This window comes from Sinocyclocheilus rhinocerous, unplaced genomic scaffold, assembly GCF_001515625.1.
Source record: "Sinocyclocheilus rhinocerous isolate Xijiao unplaced genomic scaffold, SAMN03320098_v1.1 scaffold304, whole genome shotgun sequence".
Taxonomy (NCBI): domain Eukaryota; kingdom Metazoa; phylum Chordata; class Actinopteri; order Cypriniformes; family Cyprinidae; genus Sinocyclocheilus; species Sinocyclocheilus rhinocerous.
In genome coordinates, this window is record NW_015659941.1 from 1,237,771 (window position 1) to 1,261,340 (window position 23,570).

Here is a 23,570-nt window from a genome sequence, read left to right on the forward strand (position 1 = left end):
GTATAAGTTGCAGTATGTTGTACTGCTTGGATAATCATGCTTTTTTTTTGCTGCTGGAACAATAATTTTTGTCTAGTCAATAGCAGCTTAACATTGACATTCTTGGTGTGCGTCTCTGCTGCAGAACTCTGGACTGCAGCTCATTAAAAATAGACAGAGCATTTAGAGAGAGTTAAAGTCCTAATGTAAAATCTTTACCAGTGACTTAAGTACAGCGCTGAGATCTGTTTCTTCTGAGCGTGCTGAATAATAAACTCAACGTCTACTGAGCGCTGAGTTACAGCAGCCATGTCTGCGTGGGGCTTTTATTTGATCGCTTTGTTTTTGTCTCATTAAAAGTCCATCAGTTTGTCCAGAAGAAAAGAATAATTATGTTGTCTTGACAAAGATACTATTAATATACAAACTCGGCACGATCCTTCGGCCTGTTTTCCATTAGTATGCTTTATTTTCTCCAACTTGTACTGCTAATAAAAGGATTCATTATTATTATTTCGAATACATGCTGTTCTTTTTAACTTTATATTAAGCAGCACAACTGTTTTCAACACTGATAATTCAACACGAAATGTTTCTTGAGCAGCAAATCAGCATATTAGAATGATTCCCGAAGGATCATGTGACACTGAAGACTGAAGTAATTATTCTGAAAATTCAGCTTTGCATCACAGGAATAATTTACATTTTGAAATATATTGAAACAGAAAACAGTTATTTTCAATTTTAATAATTTTCCCAATATTATAGTTTTTTTTTTACTGTATTTTTGATCAAATAAATGCAGGCTTGGCAAACATAAGTAACTAATTATAAAATATAAAAAAATGTTATCAAACCAAGACAAATCTAGTATTGATCCATTTCTAGTACTACTTAGTGTTTGGCTAATTCTGTGTTTACTTGCATACCGTTTAAAGGCCATCATTTTTGCAGGAATAGGATTTGCTGAATAACCCATTCCCTCCCTCCCTCTCTATGGCTTTGTCTCCAGTGACTTTTCAGTAATACAGAGCGTGAATGTGAAAAGCGTCGCCGATAGGCAGCCGCACAATACCACTAACGCGTTAAAATGACTTCCAGATGTCTCCGACTCCTGATCAAGAGGAGGAAGAGTAGGGGGGAAACCAGAAGAGTACAGGAAACCAAAGCAAAATAAATGATTTGCAAATGTAGCGTGGTGTGGGGGAGACTGATGGACGGCTAGAGCCGGCGGTCTGGTGCTGGTTAGATGTGGTGCTGGCTCCGGGTGGGCTGCTGTGGGTGACAGTGATGGAGGAGGTGAGAGAGCACGCCCGGCGCGATCGGTCAGACACCTGTGCCAGCGCTCGTATCAACTCTCAGAACCCACTCACTGATCGGACGTCCCATGAGGGCCGCAAACTACAAGAATATACTGTGGTACACATGATGAACCTTTGCTTCAGCTCGCACTCTTAAAGGTGCCATAGAATGGTAAACTGTATTTACCTTGGCATAGTTGAATAATAAGAGTTCTGTACATGGAAATGACATACCGTGAGCCTCAAACACCATTGTTTCCTCCTTCTTATGTAAATCTCGTGCGCAAAAGACCACGGAAAAAGAGGCGAATCCCAACATAACACCGACTGTGACGTTACAGTCGGGATCATTAATGTTTCACTCGGCCAGTGTCTCGCAGCAATTATGTTCATACCACGGACGCTAAACATTCTTGCAAAATCTCTCAAAATCTGTATCTATGTCTGATACAGGCTCAAACATATAAGGTTGGATGCCTAATCTCTCCATCGTTCACGCCGGACAGTAGAGATCTGTTTGCTGTGTGAGTTACTGAAATGAGCCCGCGCTGTGAAACAGCCAATCAGAGCAGAGCTCAACATTATTATTCATGACCCTTCCAAATAAGGTAATTACAGACCATTTCATTCTAGGGACAAATCCTAGGGTTGTAAATGGACATGTAAAAATTTTTGCCCTTACCTAAGCCACATACCTTCTATGTAGATATCAGAGAACAGTTTCAAATATTTTACCAATGCATTCTATGGCACCTTTAAAAATACAGGTTCTAAAACAGGGTTTTCATGGCAGTGACAGACCAAAAAAACGTTTAAAGGGGTCATAGGATGCCCATTTTCCACAAGTTGATATGATTCTTTGGGGTCTTAATGATTTTAAAAAAAAAAACACTGGGTGGATTTTTATCATTATAGGGTGGTTGTGTACACACACTGCCAACACACATTTCAGTTCAAACAACTTGTAAAAGTGCATGTAGCATCATATGACCCCTTTAAAGAACATAATATTTTTTCTTACGCTTCTTAAAATAAAGGTTCCAAAAAGGGTGTTTTTCAAAGTGAAGCCATAGAAGAACCATTTTTGGCTCCTCAAAGAACCTTTCAGTGAACAGTTCTTAAAAAGATAATTTTTTCTTAAAGTGAAGAACATTTTAAAAACTTAAAGAACCTTTTTGCATTATAAAGAACATTTTGTGCTAATGAAAGTTTCAAATTTAAGGTTTTTCATGGAACCATCAATGTCCCAAATGGGGGTTTTTGCAACGATGCCATAGAAGAACCATTTTTGATTCCTCAAAGAACCTTTCAGTGAACAGTTCTTAAAAGAACCATTTAGAAGAACATTTTAGTAATCTGCAGAACCTTTTTCCACTAAGAACCTTTTGTGGAATGGAAAGGTTCCATAGTTGTTAAAGGTTCTTCATGGAACCATCAATGCCAATAAAAAGCATTATTTTTAAGAGTGTACAAATGATCATTAGTGCATATATAGGGCAATCTAAAAGTGTTAAAACACTTCATTTAGACATGGCCTCTAAAATCAGATGGAATTATAAAGCAGGGACATCCTCTTTTCCTTTTTACATAGCTTTTGGCTGTGACTGTAATCATGCTTCAAAATCATTCAGTTTGTCCTATAAGTTCATATTTTGGTTTTGGGGGGGAAAAAAGTTGACTGCAGGCAGTGTGAATAGGCCGGTTACACTCTAAGCCGCTCTGACTGAGTGTTAGACAGATAGGAATGCGTAATTTGCATTTTGAGGGTGAATTTTGAGCACAACTGGTTTTATAGTCTACCTAATATTTTATCAACATTTCTTGCAGTTGTGTCTGAATGTATTATAAATATATTACATTGGGGGGCCTTCATTTGGTGTTTAGATTTGGGGATCTCAGCATACAAAATCTCAGCTTTGATCAAATCTGAAATCTGCTATACTGGAAGTGGTTTTTCTGTAATATTGCATGGAGGATATTCTTCTGCAGACATTTTCAGTACAGTACCGTACTGCACTCTCTGTACTGTCAACAACACAAGCATCATATGATAGATGTTGACAGCAAATATTTTTCAGTGTCAGTGAGCGTTTTATAGGTGTGGAATCGAATCAAGTGTTAACCTTCAGCTCAATGACCTCTCAAGGGAAAGACAGAGAGAGAGAGAAAACGAGGAGAGGGCAGCATGAAAAATGTGTGGAGAGTAAAATAAAGGAGGAAAATAGCAGACTAAACATTACACCACCAAGCTTTTGATATATATATATATATATATATTTTTTTTTATGTAAATGTAAAAAACAAACACAATTTAGATTTATGAATTCTGCAGTGTTTTGTGTATTAATTGGTTTCAAATGTATAAAGTAATTAATGCTTTCATTCAGCAAGGATGCATTAAATTCAAAGACATGTATATTGTTACAAAAGATTCCCATTTTTCAAATAAATGCTATTCTCCTGAACTTTCTATTCATTGAGTAATGCTGGGGACAAAAATGTATCACTGTTTTCACAACAAATAATAATCAGCACAGCTGTTTTCAACATTGATGATAAAAAAAAATGTGAGCGGCAAATCAGCATATTAGAATGATTTCTGATGGATCATGTGACACTGAAGACTGGAGTAATGATGCTGAAAATTCAGCTTTGCATCACAGGAATAAATTACATTTTACAATATATTACAACAGAAAATATTGCTGTTCTTACTGTATTTCTAATCAAATAAATGTCAATAGCTTATATTACAACAAAAGAATGTTCATTATATGTACAGAGTTCAAAACAAAATAAACTAATGTGTTTTTATTACTAATATGCCTTTCAGCGTTTGTTCTTTAAGTTTTGTTCCTATCCATTTAAGTATCTACTGTATGTCTTTTTCTGTCTTCCGGCTTCACCGTTTTCTCTTTTTGTCTCTCTCTTCAGGCTCAGAAAGAGAGTCAATTATAGGGCTATAAAGGTCTCTTTAGCCAGAGACGGGCCGCCCGTGTCGGGGGAAGCTGAAAGCTAACGTGATTACCGGGTAAGTTTATAAGCTGTAAGTGCTGAGATGAAGTGAATGCTCTCTCAGAGGAGACAAACAGAAAGATAAACTCTCTTATTCTCTTTCAGAGTGGAACAACTAGCAGCACACAGGAGACACACAGGAAAACTGTATACATGCCTCTGGAGGTTAGCGTTGACGGATCTGTGTCCTGACTACATCCTTTTTCGGGTAATATAAAGCCTGGAGAGATCATGAAGTTTATTTAAAATCCTTTGAAAAAGTAATTTGCTAGGCTATCCATACCAAACTTCTCAAAAAATGTAACTAGATAAGCTAAAGGTATTCATTTTGACCAGGGGTTCCAAAAAAGCACCATAAAAGTAGTCCAGACAATTCATGCACTATATTTGATGATTTCTGAAGCTATTTGTGTGAGAAACAGGACTATATTTAAGGCAGTCATTCTTGTCGAAGCTTGTATTGGATCTGTTTTCACTGCAAACAAAGGGTTTCCTTACTTGGTATATTGTTTTTCATTACAAGTCACATTACAAATTCTTAAATCAGGATTCATTCTTGACATGATGAAATAAATTTTTTTAGTTTTGGGTGAACTATCCCTTTAGATCAAGATACATTTACTTGTAAACCAAACTGACTTAAGATATTAAGTCTTGTTTCCTGAAAAATGTATCAAAATTAAGTGCTTAAAACAAGAAGAAAATATCTGTCAGTGGGAGAAGAAAAATATTGTTTTCATTTTGAATTAAATGTATGTTTCTTACCACACTGACAGACATTTTTTCTTGTTTTGAGCATAAACTCATTTCACTTTGATACTTGATACTGTACTCACCCTCAACCCTGCTGCTGAACACAAAAGAATATACTTTAAAAGAGGTTAGTAACAAGTGTGAGTAGCCATTGACTTCCATAGTATTTTTTTCTATACTATGGAAGTCAATGGCTACCAGCAACTGTTTGGTTACCCACATTCTTCAAAACAACAGAAGAAAGACACTCATAGAGTTTTGGAACAACTTGAGGGTTGAGTTTTCATTTTTGGGTGAACTATCCCTTTAAGAATTTTTAGATATTTGTACTGGAAAAAAGAGAAAATAAATTTTTTTTTGCTTTTTTTACTTGCATAAATGCAAAGTACATTTACATTTACATTTACACCAAAGTACAGTGCAATTGCTACTTGATATTTCCTTTAAGATATGCTACTGTAGCCTATGTAATGCGGTAAAGCAAGTATGTACAAGTAGTGCTTTCCTTCAATGACCCCTCCAGATTTTTCACTAAATGCGTTTTATTTCACCCAGCGGTGAAATCACACATATCTGAGGAGAACCACTGACTAAAAATATCTCCTCTCCACAAATGGAACACCATTCACACACACTTCTGAACAGCCCATACTGTACACGTGTGAGTGAACACACACTCACACAGCTCCGCCCCGGGTTCAGTTTGCCCTCAGTTCTCCTGATCTCCGGCCAATGTCCTGCCAGCGTTCTGGGTGGTCCCATTCCTGTGGTTCTGGCAACCCATCTGTCCACCGAGCCAGAATATTACAAACATACCCATTTACTTGTCTATACGACAGAGTGAGGTTAAATGACTAGATCATGAATGCTAGTGACCCTCCTATCCAGTGGTCCCATGTGCAGTACACGTACACATTGTGAACGGCCATTGTACAGCTCGAGAAGACTTCAAATATAGCGGCCTAGTAGAACCGGTGACGTTTATGGTTGCATTTTGGAGCCTAACAGTGAAAAGCATTGTCCAAGTTGTCCAAGTTGAGCTTCAGGTAGAGTTTGGGTAAATTCCAAATAAATGGTTGCACTCAAACTGCAACCATCACAATTCATTCAGTGGCAAACATTTTGACAGATTTCTGCCCAGGGTTGTTTATGGTGTCCAGAATACTCGTCATGCATTTTTATATATTATACTGTATTACAGTAATCAATCACCACTAAAAATGGGAAATACAGTAAATTATAATGCATATTTATATAAAGTATTTATATATTTTTTATGTAATTCAGTAAAATTACAAAAAATAAAACGGTATTTTTTAAAAAGGTTCATGTTTACTGTATAATACAGTATTTTTCTATTAAAATATTTTATGTAGTATTACACTAATCAAAATAATCTTTGAAAATAATGGTAATTACAAAAAAACTATAATGCAGTATTTTAAAAATAGATTTTTTAATGTAATTAAGTAAAATTACAAAAAAAGGGAATTACAATAAAAATACAATTTTTTAAAAGTATTTAAAAAAAAATGTATATGATACAGTAGTTTAAATTTTTTCTATGTAATTTATTGTAATGAAAATTACAGTAATCAGAATCACCTTTGAGAATAATGCGAATTGCCAAAAAACATTATAATAGTGTTTATAAAAATATTTTAATGTAATCCAGTTTTTAAATTTAATTTAATGTGATATGAAAATGTTTTATTTAAAAAAAAATGTAATAAATGTTTTTTAAATATGCAATTTAATAGAATACTGTATTACAGTAATCAGAATCACCATTGAGAATAATGGGAGTTCACTTTTTTTTTTTTTTTTTAATAGGTGTAATTTTGTTTATAGGGACTCTGTTAGTCTCAGTCACAAATCAGCCTCAGACCACCCACAGCCCATTCACTGATGGATGCACACAAAAATGGCAAGCACTGACTGAAATTCATCAGATTCGATGAGACTGGCTGGATGTGCATCAGTCTGCCTGGAAACAAAGTCATGTTTACGAGCTATACCAGGTTGATACAGTGAGCACTTCTGAGAAAGCGCTAGACCTGATTTAGCAAAAGTTCTCCAGGTTAGTGGCATCAGATCTCTGAAAGATATTCAGAGCTTTGTTTTGGACATACAAAAGTTTGGATTACAAAGTCTCTGCCTTGCTTTTTTGGCAATACAGATGATCACAGATTGACATTGTGACTCATTATTTGAATGAGTGTCTCCATGTTAGTCTATTAATGTTATGTCAAGTTCAAATAAATCTGCACCTAGTTAAAACATAAAAACCAAAACAAATAGCTTTTCATGTCAGTCAGGGGGACTTTTCCTGAGTGGGTGGTTCTTGGTTAGAATAAGCTGCAAACTGGACTAGAATTTATGCTGATAGTCAAACATCTGACTATGTGAGACTAGGACTCTGCTGGCCATGTTTTGGTTTATACAGGGATTCTACTTTAGCTATTTGCAGCAACAAAGTGACTACAACTTGTTCGGATGAGCTGACGATTTGTGCATGTTGTGAATGTACCTTCAATACAGATGCTGCATCTATTGCATCTGCCATAATTTCTCACTGATACGTTTCAAACTCGGAAACTAGGGCTTAAAGTTCAGAGTTTCCCACTTGTACTTATGTATTTACACTCAAAAAATATGATTTTTTCAACATGACTCTGTTGGGTCCTGTGGATTCATCTTCCATAAGGTCTTGATATCCACTACCGAAGCCTGAGTATCACTCTATTGCCGCTCATTCTCTTTCTATCTCTCTATTTTATGAGAACAAATCCAGAATATAGCATTTCGGCTTACCAAAGCTGCGCAAGACCAGCCAAGCAAGTTAATATATCAGCTGGAAATGACAACTGCCTCACCATTGCATACATTTATCAGCTGATTCTCATAACTTTATAACAGCGTGATTTATATTTCTTTAACACAATCCATACTGTACCCATTATTCCTCTCTTAGGATGTGTTTCATGCAGGGGAATTGATTTATGAGTCGGCTACTCTGTTCTGGACTGAGTTACGCGCAGAAGTTCACCCAACCGCAAAATGCTGTTGCTTTATATCAACAGGTGTTGATGGATCACATAAAAGAGAGATAGAAACAGACTGAAAGGTGTGTGTGTGTGAGCGCGTGAGAGAGAGAGAATGAGAAAGACAAGCAGAGAGAGAAAGAGAGAGAGCTCCCATCTGCTCTGCATTAGCCACCGTTCTTCGCGGGTCAAGGTTTTGCTCTTTGTAAATGTATGTTTGTACAGGTTCGTGTCACAATAAGTTGCAGAGTAGAAACAGCAGTTTCTCAAACGTGTGCAATTGCTCTCCACTCTGTAACCAATGAGTGATGTTCACTCCGTCCTCCAGGTCTCCCTTATGTAAGGCTCGTACCCCCACGCCAGCTTCAGCTTCCGCTCTTAATGAGATCCAATTGGAGAAGGGCTGCTCTCGTGGCTTTTGATGGCTGTCACATGTGGAAGTGATTGCCGAATCTCGTGCTGCCGACAGTAAGCATGAGGACCTGAAAGCCCCGGGTGTGTCTCAGCAGCTCCAGCGTAAGCCGTCCAAGAAAGAGCAGTTTGTAACAGAGGCCTCACAGGGGCAGATTCGCTGAAGTACAAGGTATTTCAATGCAAAAAAACAGCGTTATATATTCAGTAAATACCCACAATGCGAATTGTCCTGGTACTATATGCACTGGTATATTAAAGGGTCTGTTCAGGTGCCACAATCATGTTTCATGAAAATTGCATTTATCACAGATTGTCATTGCTGTGGTGTGGAGAAGATAATAATAAATTATTTACATTTTTAAATATTTGGTGTACAAATATTAAATATAATTTTAAATATTAAAGGTATGCTGATTTGAATAAAAAAATAATCATTAAAATGCAGCATTTAAAAAAATATTTTTATGTAAATAAATAAATAAATATTTAAATATATTTTTTTATAAATATTTTTATTTTTATGGTAATGAGAGTGAATGGGGGGGTTACAGTTATTTTTATTATTTAATATTTATTTAAAAATCCAGACACACTACTGTAGTGATTTGAGAGTTTGGGAGTAAATGTAGGCTTAATATATAATATAATTATTGAATTATTTAAATAATATATACATGAATAAATACATTTGTAAATATATTCAAATGAAAGTTATTTTAAACTGTAATAATATTTAACAATTTTACTCAATCAATATATATATATATATTACAATCAGTATATATATGTGTTTTTCTGTCAATATGGGGTGCTGTGTGTACATTAATGAGGAAAAAAAATTAACTTAAATGATTTTAGCAAATGGCTGCAATATAACAAAGAGTGAAAAATTTAAGGGGTCTGAATACTTTCCGTACCCACTGTATATATATATGTGTGTGTGTGTGTGTGTGTGTGTTGCTTTTTGAAATATGTCTCATGCTCATCAAGGCTGGATTGATTTGATCAAAATTGTGAAATATTATTACAATTTAAAATAACTGAATTCTGTTTGAATATATTTTAAAATGTAATTTATTACTGTGATGTAAAGCTTAATTTTCAGCATCATTACTGCAGTCTTCAGTGTCACATGATCCTTCAGAAATCATTCTAATATGCTGATTTGCTGCTCAAGAAACATTTATTATCAATATTGTAAACACCTGTGCTGTTTAATATTTTTGTGGAAATTGTGACTTTTTTTTGCAGGACTCATTGATTAGAAAGTTATTAACATTACAAATGTTTTTACTGTCACTTTTGATCAATTTAATGAGCCCCTTGCTGAATTCAAGTAATGGCTTCTTTAAAAAAAAAAACACATTGTATATTGTCCATTATCTGGAAGCTTTATTTTTTCTTATCTTGATTCAGACCTGTGCTTTATAGTGTCGTGTCTTTCTCACCCAAACTCTTTGTTTTCTCATTTCATCTTTTTTCCCAAAGAAAATGACGGGAAAGCCCCTGAGAAGCACGGACAGGCCCTCCTCATCATCTGTAAGCCATGTGCATGTGCATTAGAGTTGTGCGTAATAAGCCCTCAGAGGGATCTAATGGATTATGGGCCAAACACATTGAAGACCTGTACAAAGAGCAGGGCCAGAAAGACCAGCATTGTGTAGTGTCATTAGCCTTGTCTAATGAGGGTTCTGGTGAATAAAGGAGAGCGGGTGAGTAAATAATGTATTGGTGTTGTTTAGGGGGGATTTCTCGCAGTATATGAAAATACAGGAGCCATAGAGAATGTATTTAATGAGGACACATGACATCATTTCCCCTGAGGAAAGTGTGATAAACTCATGTGACTGCTTCAAAAGATACAAAACACACTAAATGTGAGACAGGTGGAAAATTAATCTAAAAGATTCGCTGATTTCTTTCTAGGTTCCTGTATACATGCTGTATGAAAGTCTGTTCCTGCCATGGAGCAAAATTGAAAAGGTAATTGCGACATTGACTTTTTTCTCAGAATTGCGAGATATAAAAAAAAATAATTGCGAGATGTAAACTCAGAATTCTGATATTCTTGCAATTCCAAGTTTACAGCTTGCAATTCTAAGTTTATATCTCGCAACTCTGATTTCCCCCCCTCAGAATTCTGAGTTTAAATCTCAAAATTATTTTTTTCTGAATTCTGAGTTTACATCTTAGAAGTCTTTACTTTTCTGTTTCAGTAACAATAAAAAAGTAACTTCAACTTTTTATTTTACAATTCTGACTTCTTTGCAATTGCGAGTTTATACCTTACATTTCAGGCCTTTCTTCTAAGAATAGAGTTAACATCTTGCCACTTTCTTTGACAATCTTGACAATTTTTTATTTCAAAATTGTGAAAGTTTGTATCTCACAATTCTGAGTTTCTCGCAATTGAATTTTTCTTAGACTTGCAAGAAAAAAAGTCTGAATTGTAAGATAGAAACTCAGAATTACGAGAAAAAAATCACAATTACCTTTCTGATTTTTTTCCAAATTGCCACCAAGTTTCCATAATGCCATCCATGCACTGTAAAAAAATGATTGTAAATAAAGACAAAGGTTTACAAGAAAATACTATTTCAACTTTCAACTTCAAAATTTCATGTTTAATTCAATATATAACTTGCAGTTTCTTTGTAATTACTTGTGATATTTACTGGTATTTTCTCAGTGAAAATAACTTCAAAGTAAACAAACGGCAAGTCTTTACATTAGATAAATCTTAGATACATCTTTACATCTTGCTTGTTATTTATTAAAAATCCATGAATATATTTAAAGAATGACATAAATGACTTAGGAGTCATACGGAGGACGAGTTGCATCATTTCCATAACATTGAGGCGGGATGTGTGCGCTCGGTTAAATAGAACAGAGGCAGATTTTTATTGATATGCCTAATGAAAGAGTGCGGACGGATGGATGGATATATTTCATGCTTTGACGGACTGCCATTCCCGGAGACGAGGCTGAGGATCAGTGTCAGCTGGTGAATAATAGATGTTGTTTATGAGAGTATATATTCAATCTGACCCCAGAGGTTACCGACAGAACTGCAACACAACTCCCGCAGGAGGAGAGAGGGAGAAGGGGAGAGATAGAGAGGGAAAAGTGACAGATGATGTTCGTTCAGGGATGCGATGGGTCATTGAGTGAGGAGGGACTCCATGATGAGCCATTAGTGACACGTCTCAAATCGTCTAATACACACACGCACCGCTATTAGTGATGTCTCTGTAAACATGCACAAACACAAAGCACTCATACAGTGCAACAACATCACATGTGCTGGTATGACCTGGAAGTGGGTCCATGACAAGGACGTCCCAGAAAATGAAAAGAAAATGCATGTGGCAAAAAAAAACAAACAAACAAAAACACAGTTGTTATATTCATGTTTCATTCATTAAAAAAAAAAAAAAACTTTCATGATTTAATAACTCAGAAATGTAAAGTGGTGTAACAATCTAGTAAAAAATCCTTAATATCATATCAATATTATTTAATATTTCTTTGAATGCCTTTGTTAACATCTTAATCTTGATCTTAAAAAGTATTATTTTTTTTTACTAATATTGAATATGAACATGGAATATGAATTTTTAATAAGTGTTTGCATTTTTTTTAAAGAATCGTGAAATTTATATCATGTTTTGATTCTACAACCTGATCCTTATGTCAACCTCCCTTTGCCTTAAAAAAAAACAAACTCTTAATGACCTTGACACACAGAGATGAGGATGTATTAGGGTCCTCTGTGTGATGTCATTTCCTGTTGGTTTTCTTGTGAAATGACAAGCTGCATGGTTACATCACACTTACTTTGATTTGGCATACAAAGGTTGTTCAAATATTTTAAATATCTTTTTTTCTTCATTATTAACATCTATCTATCTATCTATCTATCTGTCTGTCTGTCTGTCTGTCTGTCTATCTATCTATCTTCACTTCAGAGACATATTCAAGTCATTGTGCGTATGAAATGCACTTTTAATGTTAATGTTTTTATTTAATCAATAATTCATTATTTCATATTAATAGGTCCAGACAAAATATGTAACATTGTCATTGAACCTGGTAAGTTCAGCACAACCATCTATCAGATGCATAATACTGGCTAATTACTTAAGTGACTATACATGCACCACACAAGATACAGTATGTCAGTAAACTCAGATGAATGGAGTCAGTTAAGGTCAGATCTGAAGCATCGGTTTGATTGGCGTCTGCCAGCAGGTGGAACCCCGTGTCCCTTTATCACCTTCCTCTGTGACAGCTGCACGTCTGTCTGTCTCGATGCTTTGTCCTATTTAAGCTTCATCAAGCTTCAGGTCTACACCACACCATCTACCAGCAGTTATGTAACTGTGTAAGTATTTGCGAATTGCAAATTGTGAAGCACATAAATTCATGCATGCACATGATGTGCAGAGTCGGACTAAAGCTTGCACTGATGCAAAGATATTCTGAAAGCTGATGTATCTGTTAGCGTGTGGGCCTTCTTGACTATTTTTGTCCTGCCAAAATTAGACGTTGGCAAATCTGGCAAAACCCCCTTCACAAGCACATATGATGTATCTAATAGAAGACAGCCTGTCTATATTCCAAAAAGATGTAATTCTGCATTCATTATAATTAGCTCCATGCAATATATAAAACCAGAGAGTCTAAGATCTGTTCTCATATAAAAACACTGGTGTAGGATTTACCTTCAACATTTTTCACTCAGAAATGATTGCAAAGAAGCAGTAAGTTAAAACACACTTAATTTAATATTGTATCTTTAACTTTCAAAAAAATTTTTTTTTACACTGTAGAGATCTCTTTATAATGTCAATTGTTTCTCCTAGATGTTAAATGAAAATGGAGACTTCTCAGATTTTTCTCTCGAGAAATCTCACATGCATATCTCGAAAAATCTCTCAAAATGACAAGTGACATTTTAATTTTAATCTGTGCTATACTATCCACATTCATTTTCAGCTACTTTCTCCATTTGTGTCTGTTTTTATTAGGAGCACGTTTAGGAAAAACATCTAAGACAAAGTTGATGCTTCGCTGAATCATAACTGAGCGCTCCATTAAGTCTCTTGCGCTCTGGAAGAGCGATCTCTGAGCTATATATCTTCCTCTGAGGATAGCTGGGTAAGTGTATATGATCATTTTTGTGAGATAAAGTAACATGACCCAGGATTGATAGAGGATTTGTGAGGGTAAGCAAATTCACAACACTCTCAGATCTGTTCAGGACAGTCGTTTCCCTGCCTTCGGCCCTCTAGAGCCCTGCTATCAACTATGAACACACACTCATCATCATCCTCTTCATCACACAGACAAGCTCTGGGTATCACAGCGGGCCGCTCTAGACAATATGGGGCTTATGTCCAGAAAGCAGAAGTGTGAGAAATTAACGAATCGTTGCTAAATGTTGCCTGTGGTTTCAGACTTTCAAATATGTCTAATAACTATGTGTGACTGATAATATTAACATGTTTAAAAATGACTCAGAATAAGGAACTGTCTGGCTTCTTAGGGGAACACCTAGAGAATAAATAGAGATAGAATCAAGAGTGAAAGAGAAAATGAGAGAAGCCGTGAGAAACAATGTCTTGAGATAAGAATGCAGATGTAGGGGACAGAAAATAAATGTGTGTGTGTGTGTGTGTGTGTGTGTGTACACACATTAATGAGGGGTATGTGATCACAGTTTTGCCTTGTTTAATAATTCACTTGTCTTGGGACGGTCCCGTTCTGAGCACATGTCCATTAGAGATGTCACACACCTTGTGTGCGTCTCTTTCTCTCTGAGTGCTGCTGTAATAGACCAGAGGTCACAGGTTAGCATAACAAACACATGACCTTTAACACTAATGTGCTCTCACACTCTTGAAGCCATTTAGCACCGGTTAGAAATGGGCCCCAGCAGGCGCTCGCTCTCTCAGAAATGCACATATAGGCCTACATTTGTCTTTAACAGAAATGTGTTTCTTATATTATGTTTAATGACTCTTGTCTTTAATTGACAGGACAGTGGCAGGATAGAGAGAGAGTGATGGGATTTGAACCTGCATGTTGTGAGCACTTCATACTAGGCCACAATGTTTTATGGTCATCCTCAGCGGTTTACTTTGATTGTTTAGTCCAAGATTGTAGACCTGAGGTAAATTTTACATTTGTTTTGATGGTTCAGTTAATTGTTTTGAATTTAGAGATTTTAGAGAAATATTGGTTTGTATCCTACATATCAGAAAGTGGGCATAATTAGTCCTAAGAAATAAAGATTTATTTATTTGATTTAATTTTAGTAATGTTTTGTGATAATTAATTAAATCATGACATATATTTATTTATTTGCATTAATTGGCATTAATGAAATTCCTCTGTTGCACGACATTTTAATGCATTGCAATTCAGTAGTGCTTTGCGATTATTGATAATTATTTAATCAATTAGATTTTTTTCATTTATTTAGCCATATAAATTTATCTATTTTTTATTTTTGCAGTAACTGATTGTTGTGGTTATTGATATTTAATGAAAAATATATATTTATTTAGAATTTATTTATATTGATTTTTGCATTTTATTTATTTGCAATGTTTTGCGATTATTGATATTTATTTATTTATTTGCAATAATGTTTTGTGATTATTGATATTTATTTTTTTAATTTTTATTTATTTATTACACTAATTAAATTCTTTTGTACAACTGTTAAATTTTTCTGATATGCAATTCAGTAGTGTTTTGTGATTATTAATAAATGTTTGTTAGAAATACTTGTATATATTTAGTTATTATTTAAATTATTTCTTTGCATTAAATTGAAGTAATGAAATTGTTCTGTTGTGTAACTGCTGCATTTTTATGAGTTGCAATTCAGTAACTTTGTTATTATTGATATTTAATTAATTAATGAGAAATATTTATTTGTTTATATGCTGTGATCTACTATGAAGTCGTGTTTTGTCAACAAAATGTGCTTTGAATCTTTTCGATGTATTGTTTGAACAAGTTCACAAAACCATTCTTAATGATTCAAGAACGTTTAATAGCGAGAATTAATAGCGACAAACAAAATGTACTGGGAATTGTATGACAATTTTTCAAATCACATACAAAGCAGTTGGTTTTAATAAGTATTTATTAAGTCATGCAAAAACTTTTTCAGTTGAGAAATGTAAATTAATTTTAGTATTGCTGTTTGTAAATGCAAAAAATTTTTTAGTTTTGAACTCACTTTATTGTTTTGAATCATAGCTGCAGTAAACCAAACTGGGACACGATTTTACAATTAACGTGCTTATTATTAATAAACCCTAATTGAAAAACAGCAATTGAATTGACGAAGCTAACCAACCAATCTTTGACCCCCTGTTTGGTGTGGTTGAGTTGATGGTGACATCTGACCTCTGACCTCTGACTCTTAAGAGTTGAAGAATTGAAATGCACAGCACAGATGATACATTATGTGAGAGTGTATGTGTGAGAGAGCGTTAGATAAGGCAGTTATGTATAACTCTCACTCTCGCTCTCTTTTCCTCTCCGGGGCCATGAAATGTTACCGTGACATCTGATACCACTTGATTGGGCCGAGGGCTGTCTGACCCACTGCCTGTCAGCAATTACCTCACGTTAAAAAATCCCCCTTGAGTTGCAAATTCAATCAGGCAGGGCTATCATTGCCAGCCCTGTCTCCAAACTACAGAGCTGTAAACCAGATTACAGTGCTGACCTCTCTAAGAATCAGATCTCTTACCCGGTTGATCAATATCTGAATATGTCTACAGACGGCCCTGGAACTCCAAAATGTCTTCTGGGTTCCTCAGATGGGACAATGAACTCTTTAGATCAGTACGGGAGAGGAAAAAAAGGCAGCAAAGTGATCTAGAGCTCATGATGAACTGCAAAAGACAGGAGAACGAGTTCAGTTGATGGTTCAGAACATCTAAAGCTAGCAAATTATGGGGAAATTGTTCAATGGCTTCTAATGTTTCTTCTGCTGCTTTTACAGATTTAATTGAGTACATACACAACGTTCATGTAAAATGAATGATGTGTAAATGTGCGTGTTTTTTATCTCAGGATTTCCTTGGTCCGGTGCATTTGTGGGCAGTGAACTGTCATTTTCGGCATGATGATGGAGGAAGTGGTCATAATGGTGGTCGTAAGACTCTGTGCTAAGTCACAAATGGGATTGACAGGTATTTTTATGTGTGACTGATGTCTACCGTGCGTTTCCTGGAAAGAGGGCGATCGGAAATGTTAATAATGTGGTAACATTTGTATGTGATAAATGGATACGTACAAGATGAATGGTATAGAGTTTAACTATTAATGTGAGTGCATCTGCACAAGCACACACACCCCTATCTATATACACCATGCTTATAGATGCTTTTCTTATGGTGTGTATGTGTGTGTGTGTTCTTGAAGAGACTATGGAGTGTGTGGTCAGTGCTGGACTCAGTGGTTTGGGTTTGACCACGGTGGCTCTCAGCTGTGGGCCGTGTCTATTCTACCTGATAGAAATGGGCATTATCATTTGTTAAGTGCCCTCTTTGCCTCTGGCCAATAACTCTTAACGCAGCCTGTGGTCACTCTGAGCGATCGAGAGGGTAAAATATTCATCGCTCAGAAGTGGTGGTTTTCCTTTGGCCAGGTCTAAAAGCTTGGACTGTTTTTGTGTCTTTTAACCAGGCCTCTAAAACTCAGTCGCTGAGGGATTGTGCAGTCAGGAGTAATGATCGCTGCAGTCAGTGGTAATAATCACTGCAATTAAGAATAATGATTACTGAAAACATTCAATGCAGTCAGACGTGACTGTCATTGCAGTCAAATTCAATAATCACTGAATCAAAAGTAACGGTCACTGCAGTCAGAAACTACTGTCAATGCAGCCAGACATAATAATCACCGCAGTCAAAAGTAACGGAGAACAAATAGTATATTCTATACAATGTTTCTTCTAAAGAAAATGTTATCTTGTTTTAAAGATGTTTAGATAGTTTTACAGCATATCAAGGCAAAATACTGAGTTATACTGAGGCAAAATAAAAAGTTTTGTCTGTAACACTCTTCTAGTGTATGCATGGTATGAGGCATCAATGCACAACATTATAAGCCTTGCGCAACATAGCATTCAAATCCACACCCCAAATCTGTCCTTTCTTTCTCATTTTTTAAATTCAGTCATTGCAGTGAAATGTTCTAATCACTGTGTTCAGAAGTCAGAAGTAACGGTCAATGCAGTCAGATGTTATAATCACTGCAGTCAGAAGTAACGGTCACTGCAGTCAAATGTTATAATCACTGCAGTCAGATGTTATAATCACGGCAGGCAGATGTTATAATCATGGCAGGCAGATGTTATAATCCCTGTAGTCAGATGTTACAATAACTGCAGTCAGATGTTATAATAACTGCAGTCAGAAGTAACAGTCACAGCAGTCAGATGTTATAATCACTGCGGTCAAATGTTATAATCCCTGCAGTCAGAAGTAACGGTCAATGCAGTCAGATGTTATAATCACTGCAGTCAGATGTTATAATCCCTGCAGTCAGAAGTAACAGTCACTGCAGTCAGATGTTATAATCCCTATAGTCAGATGTTATAACAATTGCAGTCAGATGTAATAATCACTGTAGTCAGATATTATAATAACTGTAGTCAGATGCTATAATCACTGCAGTCTGAAGTAACAGTCACTGCAGTCAGATGTTATAATCACTGCGGTCAAATGTTATAATCCCTACAGTCAGAAGTAACGGTCAATGCAGTCAGATGTTATAATCCCTGCAGTCAGAAGTAACGGTCAATGCAGTCAGATGTTATAATCACTGCAGTCAGATGTTATAATCATGGCAGGCAGATGTTATAATCCCTGTAGTCAGATGTTATAATAACTGCAGTCAGATGTTATAATCACTGCAGTCAGAAGTAACAGTCACTGCAGTCAGATGTAATAATCACTGCAGTCAGATGTTATAATCCCTGCAGTCAGAAGTAACGGTCACTGCAGTCAAAAGTTATAATCACTGCAGTCAGATGTTATAATCACGGCAGGCAGATGTTATAATCATGGCAGGCAGATGTTATAATACCTTGTATGAGGCAAAAAGAGCTTGAAGTGCATTAGCAACTTTTCCCTCTTTGTTTTTAGGCATTTTGGGACAATTTTTGAATCGAGACATAGCCCACTCGTAGGAGTCATCTGCCTTCTCTATCCCATTAAACATTCCCACTGAGCCGTGCTTAGCGATGCATTTAACTATCAACTCTGCCATTTTCACAATCTTATTGAATTGTGTTCAGCAATTCAATAGGCTTCTTTTCCTTCACTGATCTTCTCTATAATAATTAAGCCATTTTGGGAAATGAGCATGATCAAACATATTGTGGAGTGGAATCTGGGTCGGGGCAGACTATAGATTCTTACACTGCAGTCAGATGTTATAATCACTGCGGTCAAATGTTATAATCATGGCAGTCAGATGTTATAATCCCTGTAGCCAGATGTTATAATAATTGCAGTCAGATGTAATAATCACTGTAGTCAGATATTATAATAACTGCAGTCAGATGTTATAATCACTGCAGTCAGATGTTATAATTATGGCAATGTGAGATGTTATAATCCCTGTAGTCAGATGTTATAATAATTGCAGTCAGACGTAATAATCACTGTAGTCAGATGTTATAATAACTGCAGTCAGATTTTATAATCACAGCAGTCAGATGTTATAATCATGGCAGTCAGATGTTATAATCCCTGTAGTCCGATGTTATAATAACTGCAGTCAGATGTTATAATTACTGCAGTGTGAAGTAACAGTCACTGCAGTCAGATGTTATAATCACTGCGGTCAGATGTTATAATCCCTGCAATCAGAAGTAATGGTCAATGCAGTCAGATGTTATAATCCCTGTAGTCAGATGTTATATCAATTGCAGTCAGATGTAATAATCACTGTAGTCAGATATTATAATAACTGTAGTCAGATGCTATAATCACTGCAGTCTGAAGTAACAGTCACTGCAGTCAGATGTTATAATCACTGCGGTCAGATGTTATAATCCCTGCAATCAGAAGTAATGGTCAATGCAGTCAGATGTTACAATCACTGCAGTCAGATGTTATAATCACGGCAGTCAGATGTTATAATAATTGCAGTCAGATGTAATAATCACTGTAGTCAAATGTTATAATAACTGCAGTCAGATGTAATAATCACTGTGGTCAGATGTTATAATAACTGCAGTCAGATGTTATAATCACTGCAGTCAGTAGTAATGCTTCTTGATTTGACTTATGCAAATGCTTGTTCTGATTATTCCCTGGTCTGTTTCTGTATTGTCAAGTTGAGTCAGTGGTACATTGCCAAACTCACTGGTGTTTATTAATAATCAGAGAGTTTGTGGTTTTTGCAGATGTCTCAATATTTTATTTGTTTCATATGTCCAAAGATATAGGCTACACCAGTCAAATGTCTGGATGCACTTTTACTGATTGTGTGTGTCTTTTGATTTTAAAACATTTTGATTTAAAAGCTTATGCAAGTTTGAAGACAAATATTAAATTTGCTTGCAGAGACTAAAAAGGTAATGAATGTAGTTTGCTATTATTCTAAAATGTGGAGAATGATAATCAGTGTGTAGGTCTATTAGCATTTGGTGTAAATCTGCATTGTTCAAACTACTACATGCTTAAATGACAAGCAAGTCAGGAGCAAATACAGAATCCTGCTGATGTGGAACATTCCTGCAAGGCACGTACCACAGATGAGTTTCTTTTACCTGTCATTCTTTTTATATGTCATGCTGCTACATTCTGATTCATATCTAGATCTGCTTGCAGAGTGCAGCACACTTCAGAAGGTCCCCCGACCCCTTTGTGAGCGCGCTGCTCTCTCTGGGTTTTTCCAGCATAGAGTGCTGCTAAACCACAGGTCACATGAGAGCAAGCTGACCTTTAGAGAGGCCCGCTCAGTGTGTCACTCGACTTGCTGCTGATGAGAACGCAATGATGAGTGAAAATGGAAATCAATCTGTGTGGTTTGTAGAACGTCAGAAGAATTGGGGCCGTTTCTGATAAGTGCAGGTTGGAGTTTGATGTAACAATATGTGCACTATGAAAAGGAAGAATATAAAAAATGCAAATATGTTTGTTTGTTTTTAAAATACCTAATCTCAAAATGCCTCATGTTTGTTTGTCCCTAAAATGCCTCATTATGCATCATCATGTTTCAAACTTGTATGCTACTTTCTTCTGTAGAACACAAAAATGGGAGATTTTAAAAAAATGATCATGCTGCTTCATGCAGCTCAGAAATTTACATTGTATTTTTTAAATGTCTTTGAAGAAATCTCTTATGCTCACCAAGGCTGCATTTATTTGATTAAAAATGCAGTAAAACACTTAGTGTGAAATATTATTATAATTTAAAAGAACAGTTTTCTATTTGAATATATTTTAAAATGTAATTTATTCCTGTGATGCAAAGCTGCATTTTCAGCATCATTCCTCCAGTCTTCAGTGTCACAAGATCCTTCAGAAATCATTCTAATATGCTGATTTACTGCTCAAGAAACATTTATTGTAATTATCAATGTTGACAACAGTGGTACAGCTTTGCAATCACAGGAATACATTCCATTTTAAAATATATGAAATAATATTTCACAAAATTACTGTTTTTAAGGTTACCACTGCATCTTTCTGAAAAGAAAAAAAAATCAGCGATTGAAATATAGTTGATTTATAATTATTTTCAAAGCTTTCAGTGTACTGTCATTATAAAATAACTTCATTATTGTTTATTTAATTCAAACAAATAAGTTTTTGTTAAAAAATAACCAAAATTAAAAATGATTTGTTTATAATTTCTGCACAGGAGAGACTTGGTTTTGTTTCCAAACAAAAGGAAATAGATCGGTATCGGCATCAGCTATCAGCCAAAATAAGTTGAAAAATATCGGCATATCGACAAAAATCCAATATCGTGCATCCGTAGTTTTTACCATATTTTTGATACAAAAAATGCAGCCTTCGTGAGACTTTCAAAAACATTAGAAAATATTTCTGACCCCAAACTTTTAACTAGTATAATTTTATCTTGTTTGAAAGATTTTTAGGTATTTTTTCTGGATAACTAGACAAAATACTGATTTAAAAAAATTGTGTGTGCACCTGTCTTCCATTGTATGCACGGTGCATCCCTGCCTTGTCAGAACTATGACTTCAATCCTAATCTTTCTTTCTCTTGTTTATTCATTCTGTTTTCTTCTGGCCCACCCATTCTATCTCTCTCCTTCTCTTCCTCTCATTAGTCTGTTTGCCATGGCTCTCAATGGGATGTAGGCAGTGGTTTCTGTTCTTTCATTTCAGGCCTCAAATCATATCTGTAGGGCTCGCAGGCGTCACACCGCCGGATCTGGCCGTGTGCAGCCAGACCCTGGTGGCATATTCGGTCAGCCATGCTGGCTCAGTCTGCGCCAGTTGTGGCAGGTGTGGCCTCAGCAGGGTGGTGGAGAGGAAAACTGCAGGCTGCACACCACACTGCCATTATCACATACTGCACCTCGCCACATGCAGCCTGCAGACGGAGATCTATAGAAAATGGTGTTTAAACATCTCAGAATGATATTCTTCACTCTAAAGCCACCATTGTTCTCTATAGTGCAGGCGTTGTTTTTTGCCTCTCGGGATGCAGATGTGTTAACTTAGTAATGTCTGTCACTGTGGTTTTTATAGTTAAATGAGAGTTTAAAACATCCATGCTGAAAAAAAACAACTTAAACCAGCCTAAAGTGGTTTGATGGTTTAAGCTAGTTTAGCTGGTCTCCTGCAGCCCTTTAAAACCAGCAAAACAGACCAGCCTGACCAGTCTGGCCAACCTGGGTGACCATTGAACCACCTTCTGTGGGTATATACATGTGGGGAATATATTAAAGATCTTTAAGGATTTTTAAATGGAGGATTTTACCATGAAATAAAAAATTTAAATTATTTTTTTTAATGGAATGTTGCAGTGTTTATTATAAATTATTTATCCATGCATAGCATTATTATTATTATTATTATTAATTTATTATTATTAATAATCAAGTACCACCCTATATTTTTCCTTGTTCAAGAAGCTGTTTGACTTTGATGAGCATCAAAGATTATAGTTTCTGGTAACACTTTACAATAAGGTTCCATTACTTAATGTTAGTTAATGTATTAACTAACATGAATAAACAATGAACACAATGAAAATGCTTTGTTGTTCGTTGTTAGTTCATGTTAATTCACAGTGCATTAACTAATGTTAGCAAGCACAACTTTTGCATTAGTAAATGGTGAAATTAACATTAAAGGCAGAGTAAGTGATTTCTGGTAGCCAATGTTGATATTTGAAATCACCAAAACAAACACGCCCCTACCCCAAAAGGGTCTTGCCCCTATTTTGATAGCTCCGCCCCACATATACGTACGCAACCCAGGCAACGATTAGTTCTGTGAAACAAAGCAAAACCAATGTTACACCATGTCTACTTAACTAAGATAAATAAATGCTGTAGAAGTATTGTTCATTTTTAGTTCATATTAACTAGTAATGTTAACTAATGAACCTTATTGTAAAGTGCTACCCAACTTCCACTTCATGCCGACTTCATTAGTTTCATATTGGCCTGTCTCTAAGCTAATAATGTGAAGCACTAATAAAAAGAAAAATAGTTCATCATTGGATGGAAAATGTTTATGGATGCCTAAAATGCTTAATAAAATGTAAAAATATTTTTTAAATAATATAAAATTTGTAAATATATATTTGAATATATTTTATATTATTTATAAAATCTGTTTAGATTATATATATATATATATAAAGCAGTATATATACTGAGTTTGGTTCCAAAACGCGATAAACACCTTTTTTTTTTAAATTGCGTTTCCGCCAAAATCAGTATTGTATCTGGTCGGTATTGAAAAGTCCATTTAAAATTTTACGCAAAATGCGATATCCGCCGAGTTATTCTGTCATGTTTTCTCCCTTTTTT